The following is a 17,246-nucleotide window of genomic DNA, read 5'->3' on the forward strand; positions in this document are numbered from 1 at the left end:
CAAACACAACAGCTCTCACGCACGCGCACACACATACACACACGTGAGCTCTCACTCACAGGGCCTCCCCATATCTTCAGACCACATTGGGATGTGACCCTGCGACAGTATAGGTGATGCTAGTGATGCCTAGGGTGACCACCTGGTCAGTCCTAGTCAAAGGCCATCACTGCTCACTCTCCAGTCACTGTCACCACTTCCCCAGAGCAGTTTCTCTCTTGCTCTGTCTCTGCTCCACTCCCAGACCAATCTTTATCTCTCTCCAGTCAGTCACCCCTCCAGACCAGTCTCTCTCTTCAGTCGCTGTCATCCCCTTGCCCCGAGACCAGTCTCTCCCTCTCTTACTTCATTCATTTTCATGCCCCTGAGACCAGTGTCTCCTTCTCTGTCATCAGTCACAGTATCACCCCCTGCCTCAGACTAATCTTTTTTTCTCTCCCTCTCTCTCCAATCACTGTTACCCCTCCTCCTTCAGACCAGTCTCTCTCTCTTTCTCTCTCTTCAGTCACTGTCACCCCTGCCCCCAAACCAGTCTCTCTCTCTCTCTCTATCTAACTTCAGTCATTGTCATCCCCAAGATCAGTGTCTTTTTCGCTCTTTCTCTCTCCAGAAGTGGGTAGAAATCGGATTGCATTTGGCCAAATTCAGAGGCTCCAGCAGGAGTTTGTCGCCGCCTCACCTCAACGCTGCTGCTGCTAAAGAGCAGGGTCTGCAGCAGCCTATTCAGTGCCTTGCTGCTTATACCAGGTCTCCTGCTCCAGCCCCCTTCAGCCGCCACCCCACCCTCAGGTCTCGTGTGCTACCTCGGCTCTCTCGTAGTTGCACCCTCGCGGCCCCTCTCTGCCTCCCTCCCTGACACTCCATTGGCATGGCGATCAGCTCCATTTTCTTAGGCCCCCACACTAGGCTGCTGAGCAACAGAGGGGACAGACAGAGTCCAGCTGAAGCTGAGCAATAAACTGCCGCCCGTGCCGAACTTTTTAAAACTAGTGCTTGCCTTTTTCACTTTATGTTCTGTGATATCCCGTGGGGAGTGGGACATGCGCATGAACACAGGCAGAGTACAGCAACTTGAGCCAGCAAAGGGGATCAATCCACATCTTCACTTCAGCCCTGCTCCTTGTCTACAGTATGAGTCAGAAGAAACCAGAGAGCCTGTGTGCCATGTATATGTGGGAGGCTGCACTGTACACCCTCTGTTCTTTTAAAATCTGTGCTGTTAACTGCTTCATGTGAGTCACTGAGGCATACACCGTTAGGGGCTTTCTGGGGGAGGTATTTGTTTGCCACCTCAAAATTCTGCCGCCTGAGGCAGCCACTTCACCCTGCCTCATTATAGAACTGCCCCTGCCTGTGTTTCCACAAAGACTTCTAGTTTTTCCAGTACTTGCAGCCTTCCAAATAGACCCAGCTGCTAGATAAGTCTGTCATTGCAATATGCCAGACACACTTGACTATATGTTTGCCTGTGTTTCCTGTAGGACTTCTAGTGTTTCATTTTACCCAATCTACCATTCACGCTGGCACCCTCAACATACATCATTAAATGGTTTGAATAGGGCATTTTAACTCTTAAACATATGTCACTAGGTCATGCTTCTATGTCTTCACTTTTTTGCAGCTAAGGATCTTCAGTTCTTTTCCCATGCCTTCTTAAAGTCTGCTTCATTTTAGCCTCTACCACCAGCTCTGGGCGGGTGTCCCATGAATCCAGCACACTTTCCATTAATGAGTCTACCTCCTTCAAAATCTCTTATCAGGATCCTTTGCTCTAAAACTTTATTTTCTTTGAAAAATGTTTGCTTCTTCAACATTATTAATACCTTACAGGTATTCAATTGTCACTATCATATCTTCTCTGTTTCTCTTCTCCTCTATGGTATACATATTTTGATCATAGAAAAATAGAAACATAATGGCAGAAAAAGACCATATGACCTATCTAGTCTGCCCATCCACCCAACTAACTTAGTTTTACCATTCCCATCATTCCTCTCAGAGACCCCCTCTACTTATCCCATGCGTTCTTGAATTCAGATACCATTTTTGTCTCCACTACCTGCACTGGAAAACTGTTCCATGCATCCACTACCCTCTCTGTAATGAAATATTTCCTAAGATTACTCCTACCCCCTTTCACCTTCATCCCATGACCCCTCGTCCTAGATCCTCCTTTCTATTGAAAGAGGCTCACGTCCTGTGTATTGAAACCTTTGAGATATTTAAATGACTCTGTCAAATCTCCCCTATCTCCCCTTTTCTCTAGGGTATCCAAGTTTAGATCTTTAAGTCTATCTCCATATGCTTTAGAATGAAGACCACTGACTATTGTAGTAGCCACCCTCTGGACTGACTCCACATGGTTTAGATCCTTTTGAAAGTAAGGTCTCCAGAATTATACACATCATTCCAAATGAAGTCTCACCAGGGACCTATACAGGGCAATATCATCTCCCTTTTTCTGCTGCCCATTCCTCTACTTATGTAGCCAAGCATTTTTCTGGCTTTTGCTGTCATTTTGTTCACCTGTTTGGCTACCTTAAGTACATCACATACTATCACCCCCAGATCATTGCTCTTCTTTCATGCTTAGAAGAATTTCACCTCCAATACTTTACCTCTCCCTTGAGTTTTTGCAGCCTAAAAGCATTACTCTGAAATTTTTTAGCATTAAATCTTAGCTGCAAGACTCCAGATCATTCCTTAGAACTCAACTCACATTTTTCACACCTTTCTAGCTGTCTACCCTGTTGCAAATTTTGGAATAATAGGCAAAAAGACAAACCTTTCCTGACAATCCTTTTGCTATGTCGCTCACGAGAATGCTGAAAATAGGTCCAAGGACCAGCCCCTGAGGCACACCACTAGTAATGCACCCACCCACTAGTAATGTCACCTCCAACTCAGCCAGTTTCTAACCCAGTCAGTCACTCTACGATCCATACAAATTTTGCGCACATTGGGGTAGATTTTCAAACATGTGCATGCAGTTCCCGGCGCACACCCATGGATGTGCCAATTTTATAACATGTGTGCGCTGCCATGTGCATATTATAAAATACGATACCCGTGTGCACATGTGTGCCTGATTTTATATGTGCAGGTGGGTCGTGACTTGCACGCGCAGGGGGGATGATTTTCTAAAAAGACGCGCAGCGACATGATTGGGCCATTCCTAGTTCCCTTCCTCCCAGGAGTGGACTGAGAGGGAACTTCCCTATCCCCCTACCTACCCTTCCTCCCTTCTCTCCTCTCCTCTCCTCCCCAATCCATAACCCCCTAACTAACCCTTTTTTTTGTTTTGAACTTACTCTCCTGAGCTGTAGTAAGTTCCAGGTGGCCAGCTGCCAGCATGCGCTTCCCTGGGACAGGGCGTAATGGCAGCTGTCTCAGCTGGCCCCTATCCTGCCCCTACCCTGCCCAGATCTCGCCCCCGGTCCGCCCCTTTTACAGACCCCAGCACTTCCGCGCGTACTGGGAGATACGCGTGTGGCTGGGCTGTTTCGAAAATGCACTTGGTGCTTGCATGGTCCAGCTACATGCATATCTCCCGGTATTTGCATGCACCGGACTTTAAAAATGTACCTATGTATTTATAAGTCGCTTATTACGGAATCATGACAAAGGCCTTACTGAAATCCAAGTACACTCTCCTTTGATCCAACTCTCTGGTTACCCAATCAAAGAACCTGATCAGATTCATCTGACAAGATCTACCTCTCGTAAAACCATAGGGGCGGATTTTAAAACCCCTGCGCGCATAAATAGGCGCACAGGGCCCTCGGGCGCCGGCGCGCCTATTTTGCATAGGCTGCCGGCACGCGCAGAGCCCCAGGACGGGCGTAAGTCCCAGGGCTTCCTGTCAGGGGCATGTCGGGGGGGCGTGGTGGGATGACGCGGCATTTAGGGGGTGGGGCGCGGTGTTTCGGGGGCGGTGGCATGGGCGTGGTTTCGGCCCGGGGCGTTCCGGGGGCATGGCCGCGGCCTCCGGAACAGCCCCCGGGACCGGACCACGGAGCGGGGCAGCCGGCCGACGTGCGCAAAGTTAAGGGGGGGTTAGATAGCGCCGGGGGGGTGGGTTAGGTAGGGGAAGGGAGGGGAAGGTGGGGGGAGGGCGAAGGAAAGTTCCCTCCGAGGCCGCTCCGAAATTGGAGCGGCCTCGCGCGTATCTTATAAAATCCAGCGTACTTTTGTTCACGCCTGCTGCGCGAACAAAAGTACGCGCTCGCGCAAGTATTTAAAATCTGCCCCATACTGTCTCAGATCTTGCAATCCACTGAATTCCAGACACTGCATCATTCGCTGTTTTAGTAGTGATTCCATTAATTTGCTGACCATAGATGTCATAGTAACTGACCTGTAGTTCTCAGCTTCCTCCTTACTTCCACTTTTATGAATAGAAACCATATCCACCCATCTCCATTCCTACGGAAATGTCAGGACTTCTCTAAGTTCCCTTACTACCCCTGGATATATCTCATCTGGCCCCATTGCCTTATCTACTTGAAGTTTAGTTAGCTCCTCATAAACAAAATTTCTTTGAAAATTGATTGAGGTTTACCTCACATCCAGTCTTTTTTTTTTATGTAGTCCTGCTCTTGGTCCCTTGTACAGTGAACACTGAACAGAAATATTCATTAAGCAATTTTGATTTTCCCCCATCATTTTCTACATGTTCCTCCTTTTTACCTCTGAGTACCACAATTCCACTTTTGTACGTCCTTCTATTGTTAACATACAGTATCTAAAAATGTCTTGTTCCTCTGTTTTACTGTATTTGATATTTTTTCCTCCATTTTAATTTTTGTACTCCTGACTAGTTTTCCAGTTTCTCTTAGCTTTACCAGGTATTTTTGCCTGTGCTCTTCTGTTTGTGATCTCTTGTAGTTTATGAAGGCTAACATTTACTCCCTTAAGTATCATCTTTGAGCATCATTTCATATGGCTTTTTGTGCAGACCCTGCACCATTTTGGTAGCCCCTCTCTGGACTGCCTATACTCTGTCTATATCCTTCTGGATGTCTGGCCTCCAGAACTGGACACAGTAGTCCAGGTGAAGTCTCATCAATGACCTACATAATGTAATGATTACTTTATTTTGTTCTACTAGTTAAGCCTTTCCCAATGAAAAGGCATAACTAGTAGAATAAAGGAAATGATTATGCCACTGGCTCACAATATCTCATCTGCCTATAAATTTTCCTGTGTTCCACTTATTTAGAAAGGATAAGTATGCACTGCTCAAAGGTAAAATTGAAATCCACACAAGTGTCTAGAATTTAATAAGTTGGTTTTAAATAACAGTATTATTTATCAAGATTAATTGTGCGGATCAATTTTCATGAGATGCAAAGCCTAAGAAAACTTCAGTAACCTTTACTGAAAGAATAGCCTTCTATTTAGTAGAAGACATTTATAAAATAGGAACATGAAATAAAGTGAATTATGGGCCCTATTCAAAAAATACTTTTCTCCATTCTATGCCTATAGAAAAAATGTTGTTCTTCAAGAAAGCCCTATGACAGTTAATGATGTTTAAAACTCACTCAGCATTGAATCACTGTGAAGCAAAGTTACATAAAAAATGCGAACAGCAGTTGGTACCCTACAAATAGTTTTGCAAATCACAATTACTGTCAGTTTTAGACACTATTTCTTTTCATGCAAGCTCCTAGGCTGTCTTGTTAAAATAAATTCTTCAATCCAATAAGAGTTAAAATTTAAATTTAAAGTTCTGTCAGAATTTTTGTTTATTTTGCACATACACAATCCCATTTATTTCATATATCATGTCATGCAAATGTATCTCACAATCCTATGCAAGCATATATGAGACACACTTAAAATGCAGTAAATCAATGACAGAAAAACACAATAAATGAGGTTAAAAGAAGTATTGCATAGGCAAAAAAAACAAACCAAAAAAACCAAGAGGAAAGCAGCCTTGAAAAAAGGAGCTGAACGAAGGGAAAGATGGACAGAGGAAATGGGAATTGTTGTTACATGCTCTTTTTCCTTAACAGATGTGAGTTGCTAAATTTTAGTTTATTGTTCCTAGGCATCTTTGTATTGGTAGGATACTGACGATTATGTAGGGAGAGATCAGACTGTCACTCTAACACTAGAGTTCCCACAGACGTTTACACCTGCAAGTGATTAAGAGAATACACAGCTTCTTCTAAATAGATGTTTCTAGCTCATTTTGCAGAGATTATTTTTTTATTAACCATTTTAAAGAAGAACAGATGGCTATAGCTTTCCCTTTAACCCTTACCATTTTGTAATATTATTTCATTATTATGGAAAGTTTGACATACATTAATATTACATTTTAAAAAATTATTGGAGGACATGGAAAAATCAAGCTGGATGAAGTGAACTTACTTGTTAATCTAAAATGGTACTGGAGTTTAATATGGCATGGGATAAGCACATTAGAGATGTGATTCATTTTAAGCGTTTGGGTCGGGCTTTGGGTCAGGTGCTCTACAGAAATTTTTATTTTCCTACAGTTCATTTTTGGGTTTTTTTTGGCATTTTTTGATGAAGTGCGTTAGTGCACACTAATGGGCCTTACTGAGCACTAACAACCAGCATTAGTGCGCAATACACTGAACGAGATAGTGCGCACTAGCTAGATGTTAATGCGCATAAAGGCTCATTAGTGCGTACTAACATGTTAGTGTACACGAACAGGTTAGTTAGTGCGCTCTAATAAAACTTAAAGAGCACTAAGTATGTAGTAGTGCGCTGTAACTAATGTTAGTGTGCACTAAAAAAAATTGCAACTTAAAAATTAAAAAGTATCAATTCAGAGGAGTTCGTTAGCTAGAAAGACAGTGTGCACTAATGGAGTTACTGCACACCAACATATATGTAGTGTGCAGTAACTCCGCTACTGCGCACTAACACAAAATATGGATTTTGCCGAATTTTCAGCAAAATATGCTTCAGTTTTCAGGGCTAATGAACAATCATGAATTAGACGAATGCACATCCCTAAAGCACATAGGATCCTTTATTGCTAAAAGTGAAGTTATAGGGAAAAGCATGACCTAATAACATGTTTAGATGTTTATAGTGGCACAATTAATTGGTTCAACAATGAGTGCTGGGGCTGTCAGAATGAATGGCAACGTGGTTAGCATGAAATACTAGAAATCCTAGTGGAAACAAAGGCAAGGTTTGTCTGACAGTCTGTGATAGTAAAATCAACTAATAGCTGGGTCTGTCTGGCAGACTGCAAGTATTGTAATAACTGCAAGTTTTAGCATAAATGTGTGCCCTCATTTGGCAAGTCTGCCTGGCAGGCTACATAGGGGAACCAGGAGGCTTACTAGTAAAGGCAAATAGATACGGTTATAATGATAAAATCAAATTAGCAACTGGGGATTTCTAGCAGACTGAAAGTACTGTAATAACTAAAAGGCCTAGCAGAAATGTATATAGCTTGGTCTGTCTGGTAGGCGATGCAGAGAACCTAGGAGACTGGATGTTTGGACAAGTCCACATTAATACGTCTACTATTTAGTCATTAAAGAGCTTTGTGATTAGACATGAGAAATGTGGTGTGTGGACAGGAACTAAAAGGGAATCTTGTATGCTCATCTACCTGATAGTGGAGTACTAAAGAGGAAGACAAAAAACAAAGACCTGGATAAGAAGAGAGCATTTTCAGGCCATTATATTCTGTGGCTAGCAGCTGGGTTGCATCTACAGTGTGGACAGAATAACAGGGCAGACTGTTCTTTTTCTGCATTATCTACTATTTTACAGTTTTTAATCTTTGTAAACAAACAATGTTCATTAATTAAAATAAAACTGTGCCATTATGTAGTGAACTATGCCAGAGTCCAATTAGCCAAGAAAAGAATGATAGTTATTCAAAATATGCCAGCTGAAAAAAATGTCTGTAAAGGTGAATTAAGATGGCTGATGGGCTGTGACACTTTGTGTTTCGTGTCGAAGAACCATGCATTTTCCTTCTACCAGCGCAGATGTTTCCTCTGGAGGCCTGACTTAATACCTTGACATGCCCGACTGATGCTTTGTTGTATGAGTTGAGACTGATGCTGCAAGATGGCTTAATTAGAAGGAAGTGGGGGCAGGGGGGGGGTAAAGAGGGCCGTTGCCTGACCTGCACATCAAAGAAGTGCTCCTCCGGCTCTTTGCTAATAACTCTTTTTTCTTTTATCTAAAATGTCTCATACGAAGAGAAAAGCTCAGTTGAGGGAGATTTCCAGCTCTTCTCCCATTCCTGAGCATTTACAACCTCAGATAGAAACCTTCTTCACGGCACTCCTAACTTCTATGCCAGAAGGAAGAGCCGCTATGGACGCCGAGCGATCATCGACTCCATTGGATGAAGCAATTTCATTAAGCCCCGGCGCACCAATTGTGCCTCTGCCTCCATTTCCATCAAATTAGAATATTCCTGAATTGAGACTAAGAGATGATGACATTCTTAAGGCCCCAAGAAGGGAAACTTTTTTGGTTCCTCCATTGGTGAATCCTTTTGGAACGGATTCCATGGGCCTTCTGCCTCAAAATTGTCAGAAACTATTGAAGGTGGAAGCAACCCCATGGGTGAAGGAGATGGGATTGTGCAGGTATGTCCGTCACCAAAGTTATTATTTGAGAAACCAAAGGAAATAACTTTGGAGTCTGTTTGGACTACTTTAATTTCTATAGAGAAGGCTATTACTTCTCTAACAGCTGTTGTTGTGGATAGTAATTGGTGAGTTTTGGCTATAGAAAATCAAGCTGGATCACTGGCTACTAAAGTTACTGAGTTGGATACAAAAAATTCTAATATGGAAATAGTGCAACATAAATTGGTTCAATCAGATATTGTTTCTACTAAAAAACTGGAAAATGTAGAAAATGCTTTAAGGATTTTAAATCTGAGAATACTGAATTTTCCTTGTATAAAGTTGCTTCCTCCTAAGGATTTATTTAAGAGCTATTTAGTGCAGATCCTTAAATTTCCACCAGAAGATGTTCCAGTTATAATGAGGGCTTACTTTATGCCTAAATCAGAAGGATTCTGAACCAGTTTCTTCTACAAGCATTTCTGAACTATTAGAATTGTCTCAAGAGACAATTATTCAGAACAGAGCTACTTTGCTAATAACTTTTGCATTCTTATCTGAGAGAAATTCAGTGTTGAAATTATTTTTCCGGAACCGTCACCAGCTATTCTATGGTCAAAAAATATGGATCTTCCCCGATATTACTAGGATAACTCAAGAACGCAGTCTGAAGTCTTAAGTAAAGATGCAAAATTTGATTTGAGATTTCCATGTAAATGTTTATTAAGACACCAGAATTCCAACTGTCTATTTTTTAACCTTCTCAGCTACAGGTATTCTTGGACTCCAACTCCTAATGTCCCCATGCGAGGATCGGCATAATTTTGTTGGGGGGTGTAAGTTCAGGATTTTAATGTACAATTTTATTTCCTGACATGATCACTCATGTTAATTTTATCCTCCCCTATTTCCTAAAATTAATGAGACAACATTTGTTGGGGGAATTTAGATTTCATTTTGTATATTTCATTGATGTATAAATTAAAAATCTTTGTCTTAATTACCAGTACAAGTGATCTTGTGTTATTGTGTTAAAAATTTAATAAATAGAAAAAAAGAAAAGAAGGGTGTGGGAGAGGGAGAGGCCCTGATCCTCTCCTGAAGCAGTCTTGTCCCCTGAGGAGCAAGGGCCTCTCTGTACACAAGCAGTGAGAGAGGATGTGGTCTCCTTACTTCCCCCTCCCCAATATGGGTAAGCCATGATGACATCAGTATGATATCAGGAGAAATCATACATCTATTAGGATTATGCTCTTTATGAGTTATATCCTCAAGGTTTACTATTTCCTTTTCTAACTTTACTTGTTTTTGTTAAAATTAGTATATTTTATTTATAAGAGTAGGGATTATAATGATATAATGTATTTTTATTCTTTCTATTATCTTTTTTAACTTCTGTTGTTAATTTGATTTTAATTTATTTTATTTTATAATTTTTATTTTATTTGATTTAAATTTAATTTCTGGTTACTTTTTCCTTTATAATTTGTCTCTTGTAAACCGTCTTGATCAAACTAGTTTGAAAAGACGGTATAGAAATATTTTTAAATAAATAAAATAAATAAGTGCTTCACTGCATGTTGAAGATCTGGGAGATCAACCGGCTCGAGTCAGAGGAAGAGAGATAAAAGTGCAAGAGCTTTAGAAGATGGATGGGGCTGATCAGAAGCTTCTGAGGACTAATGGAATTTGTAAGTCTGCTGGAATGAGCTTGCGGGAGTTGTGTCCTGTAAGTCTGAAATCTTCTCATGTGTTGGTGTGACCTCTTAAATGCCCTGAAATCTTTAACTTTGAATTGATTTAGGTGGCTATAGCTGCTTTACCATTATCCTTGTCTGGACAATTTCAGCAGTTATCTTCCCAATTGAATGTGGTGGTTTTAGAATTCTTCAGTACTTAAATCCAAATATCAGAGATGGAAAAGAACATTGCCTTAGATGATGAACTTTAATGATTCTTTATTGTTATAGATCATTTAATAGTACACATCAAGCTTGAGAGCATGAAGAATATCATCATGCTCAGAAAGCAGATCCTGATTAGTTTTCCTAAGCTCTTTTCCATTTCCACCTATAACATGTTTAAAAAAATACATGCTTGAAATATATAAAGTGCCTACAGTGCCATTTCCTCCTCTCTCTAAATTATATTACCTTTCTCAGGCTAAGAAGAAAGTTGCTGAGGGTCAGGAATCCCAACTGCTTCTCGATAACCTGGATTTGACAGGGCTTCCAGAGAGGTTGGATATGGAGACTGGATCACCAGTAACGTTGATTTTTCAGCTGGCATTGGACTAAGAGAAGGAGTGGTTTCTTCAAACTTTCTTTAAATTTTGAGTTGTTACCTTTTTAAATTGCAAGATAACATGTTTCCAAATGTGGTTCATAATACACAAAAGGAGGCAAATTTTTTTAATGAGGCCTCTTTCATTTTCTGTTTCCCCTGTAAATGTATTGAGAAATTCTGGGGAAACATTCTGTTTTCTTTGATATATCCCAGCTATTGGCATTTTTAATTAAAAGATAGTGATATCTGCTTCAATAACTCACCATTGGAAGGTCCTGTAGTAGAACCATCAGACTCAGATTTTGAACTAAAGCCCCTTACTATTTATAGCCTGTCATATGTTTTTCCATTATATTTTATGAATTCTTTTGTTTCCTCTCCATGTCGATCCTCCTTTTAGATGGTGGACAACGTTACGCTCCCTAAAAGAGTTTTCTTTTAAGTGATTTTTTTTAGCTCATGATGTCTAGGTAGTACAATATTTGAGATCGATATTTAGCACTACTTAACTGGATAAGTAGTGACTTATCTGGCTAAGTGGGGGCCTCTGAATATCTGGCTATGATCAGCAGCCGCCACTTAGCTGGATAAGTATTTATCCAGCTAAGTAGATAGACAGATATCGTGGGGGCAGACAATGGATGGTTCGGGATGGGACTACTTATCCAGTTATCTAACCAGATAAGTGCTGATATTCTGATTTATCTGGTTAAGTTATCTGACTAACTTAAATAAATATTTAGTTTTGAATACTAGGCCTTTTATTTTTGAGCACTTATGCTTGTATCAGTATTTTGAAATGTATAAAAAATATTTAAAAATTAAGTGAATTCACCTTTATCATATTGGTCAATTTATTTCAAAAGACACCAAGTATGGTAGTATGGGAAGACCCCCAAATTGGACCTTCTTTTTTGATTTTCAATGGTACAAGATAGCTTGAATGGGGGAGACCTGGGACTTATCATGTTTTACATGCTTGAACAAATGTGTTTGAATGTTGAAATTGTAATTAGAGCAAATGGCCACTGGATGGCATTTCATAGGGCAAGCAATGCAAATGTTCATGTTAAATATTGTTGGGTTATGGAATATGTGGGTTCCTTTAAGAATTCCTGGTGTGTGATTGGTAAAATGGGGTTTAGAGGGATGTATAAATGAGGTTAGTTTTGTAAGGAATTGATCCTTCCTCTTTTATTCCTGCCCTGTCTGAATGAGGATTGCAAAGTAAGAGACCTCCAGGATGTAGTATCCAGCCTCATTGGCCTGGGGACACTCTCAGTGGGAGCATGGCCTTGCAAGGACTCTTCCCTTCAAGGGGAGAGGCCCAAGGCCATGGATGTAGAAGGTTTTCTACCTCTAGAGGAAATGACCAGAGGCAGGAGTGGGAATATAGCGGTTCCTTCCTATGAAGAAAATGTCCAGGAATCCATGAATCAAGATGATTCTAAGAACATAAGAAATTACCATGCTGGGGAAGACCAAGGGTCCATCAAGCCCAGCTGACTGGACTGATCAGGAGAATGTCTTCTCAACAACCCAACAAAAGTTTGTGACATCTTTCTAGCCTGCTGCATGCTTCATAACCTAGCAGATAATTGATGCCTGCCTCCTCCAGAGGGACAAGATGTTCATCTTATAGTGCCCAATGATGAAAAGGAGGAGAAAGAGTGTTGCGCCTGTTGGTTGCAGACGGCTGCGACCTTTGTTGCTTACCTCCTTTCTTCCTAAGGCACCGAGTCTAGGGAGGATGGCCGCCTCCACTTCCACATGCCGACCTCCATGGCATGCCCATGATCGTGGGCATTCCCGGCAGCCATCTTGCATCCGGGGTAACCTAGGGCACACACGTGCCTGCCCCCTTCTTGTACGCATCATGGCGGGAACCTCAGGGGCATCCCCACCTCATGATGTCATCCGCTTATAATACTTAAGCGCAGCTGACCATCCAAGCTACGAGTTAGCAAGGATTCCTGTCCTGCTCAATTCCGCCACTCTGAGACTTAGCTGTTCCTGTCTAGGTGATCTAGGTACCCGCTCCTCAGGGGCCTTGTTGCACCTAGGGCTATCCGCTCCTCAGAGAGCCATCTTTACCTGTCTCACCTTCCTTCTAGTGAGCTTCATCACCGTTCCTCGGATAACCCTCCAGTGCTCCTGTTACGGGTCTCCTCGGTGCCTACACTACAACTGGCTTCCTCATCTTGTGCAACTATTACCACCGGCGTCTGGCCTACACCGTGCTGCGGACCACTACCGGAGATTGCCAGCACAAAGCTTCATCAAGAGAAGGTACACCCTGGGTTATCCCATACTGTGGGCCACTACCAGATCTGTATTATCTTGTGCACCTTCCAGTTTCAGTCTCCGGCCTATCCTGCACTGCGGACCACTACCAGAGACCATCAGCACAAGTCTCATCTAGAGGAAGTATCTCCCGGATTACCCCACTCTGCAGACCACTACCAGAGAAGCCTGCTTGCAGGCTATTAACATGGTCTGAATATATTAACCCGCTCCTTGGGTTATTCTTGCTGCATAATAAAGCTATTGCCTCTGTTGTCAATCACTGCTGAGATCCCGTCTGTCGTGGTGAGTCCTCACAGGGCTCCTCCCTGTGGGTGGAGTCATCTCTTCCATGACCCAAGGGCCCACTGCCTAATTTAACACACAGAACATAACAAAGAGAAGGAGGCGGAGGGAGATATACACCTGAGTGAGAAGGAATTGTAGGAGATACATTGCCACTCTCACCAGCAGTAAAGGAGCACTCTGGTACAAAGACATTTTCAAAGTTGAAGGTGCATTTATTTACAGCTGAAAGGTGATATTTGTGCATTATATAGAGATTATTCTTTCCTGTGACTTCCTCTCCTTTAGGGGGGGGTGGTTCCGGTACCTTGGACTGCCCATCTGCTGCTTCTCTGCAGATGTGTTCATTCACTACTGACTGTACCTTAGGAAGCTACAGACACATAAGGCTATGTGATAAGGGGTGATAGCTGCACAAGGTCCCTGGAGGTGAGAGGAGCTTCTGGGAGCTGACATTTAGTGGACTAGAAGGTGAATGTCTGGCAGCATTGGTGTGCTGTACCTCTTTAATGGATGTTCACGATGAGGTCATCTCTGTACCAGAAGAGGGAATACTGCGACAAGTGGAGATATCTATGATATTAGAGGAAGGGAGCCTACCTCTGAGGTAGTGGAAGCATAGTAAAGGAGGCATCCTTGGAGTTGGTGAAGTCGTAGAAGGGCAAAGCATTATAGAAAGTGTTGGACATGCAGAGAGAGCTTCCCAATGGACGGTGGAATTGCAGCACGTGGAGGCTAAAACCATGGTGGTGATGGTGGTGGAAATGCTGGGGGAGGCTGCAGCCAAGGGTCCTACGGCTGCCAAGGAGCATTTCATGCTGCCTATGGCTGGTATGAAGGCATCTGCTGCAGCGTCACCCTCCTAACAGATGTCATAGAATGCAATTCCTCCCACAGCATCCAACAAACACTTTGTAGCTCCTGTCTTACACACTGTAGCTCTTTCAGCAGCTCTTCGTTCTGGTCCTGTATATCCTGCCCTAGGCCTACAAGCAGGTCTACCATTCAATTTGGACCAGCATGCAGCTCATGGATGGAGTGAAGAACATCTCTTCATTAACTCTTCGAGGAAAACTAGCCTTTTCCTTTTCTCTCTCTCATTGACATCTTGCCTTCCCCCTCATTGACATCTTGCCCAAAGACCTTTGGAATACGTGTATCATTGTAGGTGGGGAAAGGCTCACCCTCTAACAAAGAATAGGAGTGCTCCTTGTCTCCTGCCACATCCCCATCATGGTCCTCTCTGGCTGCTACTGATTCCACAGCCCCTCCTCTGAACTATCCTGCAGCATTTATGGATGCTGCCGAGGCCTTCCTTGGCCACTGGGGCCCTATCCTTCAGAGTCATGAAGTATCTCATTACCTGCAAGAAGGTAAAGTCCATGAATTGTCACAACTGACTCTTTCTATCTAGCCTTCTCTCCTTTCACCTACTGGACATCCCTTAAAGGCATGGAGAATAGCAAAATGGGCCATATTCATCAAGCTCCAGCTACTGAACATCCTTCAAGACTATTTTTTCATTATGCACTAAAAAAAAACCAAGAAGAAGCATGAACAGAGAGAAGGATGGCAGCGAGGTGCAGGCCATTGCTACAGGCCCTATATGCCTATTGGACCATACACTTTCTGTAAATATATAAATTAAATAAATTAATAAACTAATTTACATATACAGTGTGTATATATACACATACATATATATATAGTTAGAAACTTTATAATACGTTCTATATGCAAGTACCTTTAATGTCATTCTTACAAAGACTGCTCACCTCTTGTAAATTTCTGCATGTAAATCTGAAACTGGTACAATCAAACCACAAATTTTGAAAATGAACTTATACACATTGGGGTAAATATTCAGCCGCACCGCTAAATATATGCAGAGAAGTTACAGTTAGCCGGATATGTGGTATCTGGCTAACTTTACACCTGCCCTATGGCACGTCTTATTCCGAATATTGGAGATAGCTGGTTACCTTAACCAGCTAACTCAGCTCCTCCCTGTAACACCTACCTCCCACCTCAGGCTCTCCCCTGAGTTACCCAGGGAGATTCATTGTCAGGCTAGAATTTAGCCAGGTAAGCATTTTAAAAAATGTGGCTAAGCCATTTAGATGGATATCTTTCCCGTTTTGTGTCTAACTGGCTTTTTGAATATGTACCCCATTACATCCACTTTGAAAATCTGTGATACAAAGTACTCACAGACTTTAACCCTACGTGTGTTGTTTGATAATTACCCTCAATTGTTACCAAAACAATGAAAACAAATTCTTCTTAATAACTCTCTTCAGTAGCGGAATTCAGAAGATTCTTCCAGGGCTACAGGCTATACAGTTTGTTTATTGATTTATTTATTTATTTATTTATTTATTTAACGGCTTTTAATATACCGGCGTTCGTGGGGCACATCACGCCGGTTTACAATAAGAAAGGAGGAAATTACAAAAAACAGGGAGCAGGTGAGAAAGGGGTAGGGGGAGGGGTGAGAGAGAGAGAGGAAAAAGTGAGAGCAGCATAGAAGGTAGAGAGGAGTAACGATAACAGAGTAACTTATTTACAACAATTTGTTAGATACAACATCATTTGGATAGCATACAAACGTAATGTTACATCGGGGGGAGGGTTCAGTTGTTGGGGGTAGGGGGGAAGAGGGGAGGGGAAGATCTCCATTAAGTTACACTGAGCAAATTTTAACTTTCTTGAGCTTATAGGCATTTAATATCTAAATAATATAGGTAAATCATCTTCTATAAGAACATAAGAACATGCCATACTGGGTCAGACCAAGGATCCTTCAAGCCCAGCATACTGTTTCCAACAGTGGCCAATCCAGGCCATAAGAACCTGACAACTACCCAAAAAGTATGTCTATTCCAGGCTACTGTTGCAGCCTAGTGATTAGAGCAGTGGGCTACAGACCAGGGTTCAAGTCCCGCTGTCGTTCCTTGTGACTTTGCGCAAGTCACTTTACCCTCCATTGCCTCAGGTACAAACTTAGGGGGTCATTTATCAAAATGCGATAAGGCGTTTTCGTATGCGTTATGGGCTTATTGCATGCGAAAAGAACTGTTAACGCATGCGATAGGCCATTACCGCATGCGATAGCACCATATTGTATGGTGCAATGCAAATTCAGAAAATAGGAGGAGTTAGGGGCGGAGAGTGGGCGGGGTTAGCCTGTCTGCAAAGAGCTATCGCACAGCTGTAACGCCCAGGTTACCCAGGTAGAGAGTCCATCAAGCTAGGTTGAGAGAACATTGCCCAAATCTCATCTTGAAGGGAGTTTCCTCACTCCGAAGGCCATCAGATCTTCACAAGAGACCACTGTTCTGTTCGGACGTGTCACGTAGAATGTCAAAGTGGCCCCTAACCCCCTACACTCATACCTAAACCCCACCTCGAGTTACTAGGTGGGCCTACCATAGGGATACAAATACCTACCTAAGGGGATGACATTATGGCCTGTCTCTCTCTCTCTCTCTCTCTCAAAACTAATAAACATGGTCCACCCAGAAGTCATATGCAGGAAATACAAGAGGTCTGACACCTATCACAAATTCTGACAATGTGCACTAACTTAGCTCTTCACATAGGTAATTATCATAAACCACACCCCTTTTGCAATCACATGCAGTACTTACCACATTTTGATAAATCCAGGCCTTAGATTGTAAGCCCTTTGGGGATAGAGAAATACCTAGAGTACCTGAATGTAAACCGATGTGATATATAATAAATAATAGCAGTGGCTATTTTCTAAGTCAACTTAAT

This window comes from Rhinatrema bivittatum, chromosome 2, assembly GCF_901001135.1.
Source record: "Rhinatrema bivittatum chromosome 2, aRhiBiv1.1, whole genome shotgun sequence".
NCBI classification, from domain to species: Eukaryota; Metazoa; Chordata; class Amphibia; order Gymnophiona; family Rhinatrematidae; genus Rhinatrema; species Rhinatrema bivittatum.